This window comes from Mixophyes fleayi, chromosome 11 (genome assembly GCF_038048845.1).
Source record: "Mixophyes fleayi isolate aMixFle1 chromosome 11, aMixFle1.hap1, whole genome shotgun sequence".
Lineage (NCBI taxonomy): Eukaryota > Metazoa > Chordata > Amphibia > Anura > Limnodynastidae > Mixophyes > Mixophyes fleayi.
The window spans coordinates 43,558,012-43,564,166 of NC_134412.1; positions in this window are offsets into that span (position 1 = coordinate 43,558,012).

Here is a 6,155-nt window from a genome sequence, read left to right on the forward strand (position 1 = left end):
AGACCTTGTGTAAAAGTAAGAAGATTTCTTACTTGCTTTGTGACATTCACAGTGTCTTCCAGCACTGGACCAAGTGAATCTGAGAAGATTTGCTTTGGTCCAATCAGAGCACTGATTGGTTCCGCACAGGTATTTTCAATTAGCATGCTACAGTGAGTCAATCCAGACTCACTGTGTCATCAACCTGCCACCACACAATGACTTATATTTAGCCATTTGAGTGGCAACAGTCAGTCCATCGGCTGATTTCAAGAAAGAGGAGTTCTGCAACCAAGAAAAGAAGATGCTGGTGACAGGCAAAGAAGATGCATTAGGTCCTATTCACTAGAAAACGTTGCCCCGCCCTACGCAATGGCTTATACTTAGCCATTGCAAGCTGCAAGAGTCAGTCCGTTGGCAGAGTTCAAGAGAGAAGAGTTCCACGGTCAATAAATTAAGAATGGCCTTTTGCTGCTCCTCCATCCTCTGCAGCATATAGAGGGTGGAGTTCCAGCGCATCACAACCTCTTGTTTGAGGTGATGGCAGGGCAGGTTCAGGCTTTTTTGATGTTGCTCTCGAGTCTGCGGTAGGCAGTGGCAGAATGCGGAAAGTGTCCTGCAATTTTGCGGGCCACCGCAAGCATATCCTGCACACCCCTGTCACTCTTCAGGTAATGCTGCACCACCAAATTTATTGTGTGGGCAAAACATGGCACGTGCTGGAAATTGCCTATATATGTAATGCCCGCACAATGTTACTGGCGTTGTCCAACACCACAAATCCCCAGGAGAGTGTAAGTGGGGTAAGCCACTGCGAGATTATTTCCCTCAGTTTCTCTAAGAGGTTGTCAGCGTTGTGCCTCTTATTAAAACCGGTGACACACAACGTTGCCTGCCTTGGAACGAGCAGGCGTTTTGGAGATGATGCTACTGATGCTACTGCTGCTGTTGCTGCGGAAGGCGATGCATCTACCCAGTGGGCTGTCACAGTCATATAGTCCTTAGTTTGCCCTGAAACACTTGTCCACATGTCCATGGTTAAGTGGACAGTGGGTACAAGCCTGGTTAGATAAGTGGAATCTCAACGGGATTTGGTACCGGGGACACAATACCTCCATCAACCGTCTAAATCCCACTCCACTGATGGCGGACACCGGACGCACGTCTAACACCAACATAGCTGTTAAGGCCGCAGTTATCCGCTTTGCCATAGGATGACTACTTTCGTACTTCGTGATCATGGCAAACGACTGTTGTACGGTCAACTGTTTAGTGAAAGACGTAGCGGTCTTACGACTTCCCCTCTGGGAAGATGACCGACTGCCAGCAGCAACAGCAGCAGCGGCGGCAGTAGTAGGCGTAGCGCTGTAGGATCCTCCGGAAGAATCCCGGATTGAAGAGGACTCAGTCATGCCGGTGACATGGCCTGCAGGACTATCTAAAATCGAGATTGAGGAGGAAATTGATGAGGAGGGTGTTGCTGGTGTGGATACAACAGGACCAAGGGATTTAGGTGTCCCTGGACTGCTGACAGTCCTAGCCACAGTTCCTGAACTAAACACTGAATTATGAAGGTTCTTCAGGTGACGTATAAGGGAGGATGTCCCTAGGTGGCCAAGATCCTTACCCCTGCTTATTTCAGCTTTACATAATGTACATATGGCCATATATTTGTTGTCCGGATTGGGATAGAAATAATTCCAGACCGAAGAGGTGGATTTTTTGGTCTTCTGCCCAGGCATGACGATGGGCTTTTTCATCCCATGGACAACAACTGTTTCCCCCTCTGGTGCCTCATTTAAGATAACCACATCAGCATCCTCCTCGTCAAGTTCCTCCTCAGCGCCAGCTACATCAATATCCTCCTCCCGGTGTACAGCATTGACACCTTCATTGACACCTTCATTAGCCAAATCTGTAACTTGACTGTGGGTGATCCTTCCAGCATATGCAGAGGGCGTGCTGCAAATGGTGGAAGGAGCCACCTCTTCCTGTACTGTGAGGGGAAGGTCAGGCTTCGCAACCACCAACACCCTTGGACTCGCCTTGGGGATTTGTGATGTCATCTGTTTAGAAGGCAGAGTTATTTGCTGTGTTGTTGCTTACTGTTACTTGTACTGTGCCATTGTTTGTCCTTGTACGGCGCTACGGATACTTTGTGGCGCCCTATAAATAAAAATTATTAATAATAATAATAATTACAGCTTAACTCTCTTAAATTTTTTAGAGGGGGGAAAGAGGAGGGCTTAGATCCTTGGGTGAAGCTGAACCACTTGTCATGAACACGGGCCAGAGCCTAAGCCATTCCTTGCCACTCCGTGTCGTAAATGGCATATTGGCAAGTTTACGTTTCTCCTCAGATGATTTTAATTTTCTTTTTTTGCTAATTTTAGTGAACTTTGGCATTTTGGATTTTACATGCCCTCCACTAGGAGATTGGGCATCTGCCTTGGCACACGACGTTGATGGCATTTCATCATCTATGTCATGACTAGTGGCAGCAGCTTCAGAATTAGGAGGAAGTGGTTCTTAATCTTTCCCTACTTTATCCTCCAAGCACAGGACACAGCACCACTGGACTCATCAGGGCAGAGCACTGGACAAAGCACCACTGGACTCAGCAGGACAGAGCACTGGATAAAGCACCACTGGACTCAGCAGGACAGAGCACAGGACAAAGCACCACTGGACCCAGCAGGACAGAGCACAGGACAAAGCACCACTGCACTCAGCATGACAGAGCACAGGACACAGCACCACTAACAAAATCCAACCTCCCGCTTCCCTGATCAATGCCCGAGTAAAGATGGCGGCGGCAAGCGGGGAATTTATAGAATCTGAGTATCGCGAGATCCGTCGGCGGGATTTGGACTCATAGCCTCGTTTTCAGTGTTTCTCAGCGGCGGAAATATCCGAAGAGTGCTCGGATCGCCCTCGGATCTGCACTGTTCGGGTGGGCTCGGATTGAGATAATCCGAGCCCGCTCATCGTTAGTTTATAATTATATATTATAAGGTTATATGTACACTTTAGTGATATTTTAAGCTCAGGTCATGGGAAGCATGTCATGTTTGGTATCATTCTAATCCCCTATTTATCCGCAGTTGTCCGGTTCATTCGCCTAAAGGATCGCACATGGCGTGCCCTAGTTATCGATGATAGGGAATAAATTATTAGAATGATATTGTCTACTGTAATGCTAATAGACCAGTTTGAACCAGTTCTTGGCAGGAAAACTAAGTATGCATCATCTGGAGAGCAGACCCCCACCCTTGGAATGTTGACCCGCACCCTTGGAGGGGGTTGTTTGAACTGGCCAATGACCTGCATTGCACTGGACCCTCCTGAAGCCTGATCCTATGGAAGCAAGCCAACTCATCTGTATTGTTTTCACTGTATCACTAAGTGTTTATATACAGCTCCCTGGGACCAGGTAAACAGTCACTCTGACCACAGTCTTCTGGACTGAAGGACTGTCTCGCTGGATCCAGCAGAGAGTGCAGTTGAGCGCATTGTATGTATGTATGTATTTAGTATCGGCTGTACTTTACTTATTTATTGATCTGCTAAACTTTTGCTTTTGATAAATAAATTGCTTGTGCTTTGGAACCACAAAATCACATAGACAATGCTTATTGAAAAACAATGAAATTACTTTAATAATTTGGAGGCTCTTGGCGGAGGTTACGCTACCGGACGATAAGCAAGGCCAATGGATTCGGTTTCTCAACAAAGGGTGGAGTGACATATACGTGTAAGAACGCAATGTGTTTAAAACCTGTTCATCATTCTGTGATGTGAAACTGAATGTTCGTTTTTGCATAATCTGAGCGCTAACTTGAATCTAGGGACAAGAAAGAAAACTGTTTCTTTTTATTGTTGTTTTGCATTTTAAATTGTTGTTTTGCGTTTTAAATAGAGTATGTGTAATTCCGGTGTTGTTGCCACGTGCTTAAGCAGTCGTTTTGATAGTTTGTTATATGTATAGTATAATGACTTGCTAAAGCCTCTGAATATATATTACTATTGTTTGGGAAATTGATATTCTGCGCAGAAAACAAAAGGTGTATATGTAGGTGAATGGTATGCCTAAAGACAAGAGTTTATTTACTGTTGAAAAGAGACAGATAAGAGAAGTGTTTATTTACTGTTGAAAAGAGACAGACAAGAGTTGATTTACTGTTGAAAAGAGACAGAGGTGTTGTTCAGGTGTGTTTGACGAAACACGGCAAAAAGGTCACCTGAAAATAAAGGTTCTGTTTAAAAGGGGAACAGGATATAAAGAAACCTTTGTGTGAGTGGCGTTCTTTTCTAACAAAGAACAGGAGATAAAGAGACGCCACAGAGTATACATGGCAGGTATACTCGAAGCAAAAATAACAGATTTTCGTGGCATTCCCAATAGTAATCACAAAGCTTACTGATAGTTAGTATCTACAAAAGTGGAAGCTGCTCAAATCAATTTATAGGCCATAACAGGTGCTGAAAGGGTGGGGTTCTCCTGCAAGGAACATACACACAACATTTTTTCCCCCAGCACACTGCTATAGCCAGCAACAGATCTGCCATTTCTACTGTAGATAAAAATGCAAAAGTCTTTGTTGCACACATTTGCAAATGTATGTTTAAGCCATCCTGCCACGCCAAGGCGCTTTTGCATATAGGATGGTCCTACTCTAAACAATGAGAGTCCCTATATTTGGGCCATACATATGTGTTTTTAAATTGAGAGCTAACTTACCAAAGAGGTACCCCAGAAGCCTCCAAATAGCAATCCAATGTCAGCACTCCCCCTCAGCTACTGACACCAACATGCCTCTCAGACAAATACAAAAGTGGAAGCTGCTCAAATCAATTTATAGGCCATAACAGGTGCTGAAAGGGTGGGGTTCTCCTGCAAGGAACATACACACAACATTTTTTCCCCCAGCACACTGCTATAGCCAGTAGTTAGTATCTGTAAGCGATGTGATCGGACCGCATGGTTGATTGTGCAGCCGTGATTGTGACTTGGGAGATGTGGGAGTAAATAAGCTGCAACCACTGATATTCTGATAAATATCGGGTGCTAACAGTTGTAAATTACTCAAACTAGTAAAGGCAGGGTATTGCGAAGTTGGTACTTGTCTGATCCCAGTTGTGTTAGGTTGTTTCTCCATTGAGTACGTTGACAATTGTGTGTTATTGTTCAGTAGTACTCAGTGACGTGGAGTTGAGGGGACCTACCTGTTGAAATCGTCCACGGCCAATAAGATATGGCCAATTGTGTGCTGCCTAAGGAATGACCGGTCGGTTTGGCAAGGTATATTATGCATAATAAATATGGTGCGTACGCAACTGTGTACTGCGACAAATGGGTCAAGATGATCGGGGAGTGTGTGAGACCTTTTCCAAACATCGATAGTTTCGAGTCAGAGGTGTTAAATAATGTTAGAGATAAAATATTGTTGATTAAGTCAACAAAAACGAGAATTGAACATGATGACTATTTAAATTGGTGGCAACGAGAAGGGTACACGTGGCAAGGGAGCGCATTCACAGCGGAAGTAGACATGACGCAAAGCGCGCTCACAATGGAAGTAAGCATTGCAAAGCGTGGAGAACTGAGCGCAAGCCCGCCCTCGCCGCCAAATGCGGTTGGGGTGGTAAGTACAACCGATACCAAAAATGGTAAAAATGTAATGAGTAATTTGTATGAAGTATTAAGCTATGATAAGAGTAATGTTTTAGAAGAAGAAAATAAACCCACCGTCAGTTCAGCCATTGCCCATGCCAGTAACATGCAAGAGGCATCAGACGGACAAGGAAACGGAACGGTCCCACCAGTAAGGGCAGCGGCTGAAATTGGTGAGAATAGCATAGAAATTAATAGAAAGGGAGACATTCATTGTACTGCAACAGTAATTCCAGCAAGTAGTCCAGAATGTAGTGATTTGGTAGGTTTACATCCTGTCCGCACAACAGCAGTTCCCAATGGGAAGGCGGACAAAGATGGTGTAGTTCCCATAAAACATGTAGAAATGCATTGTCCATGGACTAGATCTGAGATGTTTTCAATTATGTCTGATTTCCCTGATCCTAGAAAAGATTTGGCCAAGTGTCAGAAGTGTATTAGATATTTTGGTAATGTATATGAGCCAACTAATAAAGATTGGAGAGTAGTGTTGAGGGCCTGT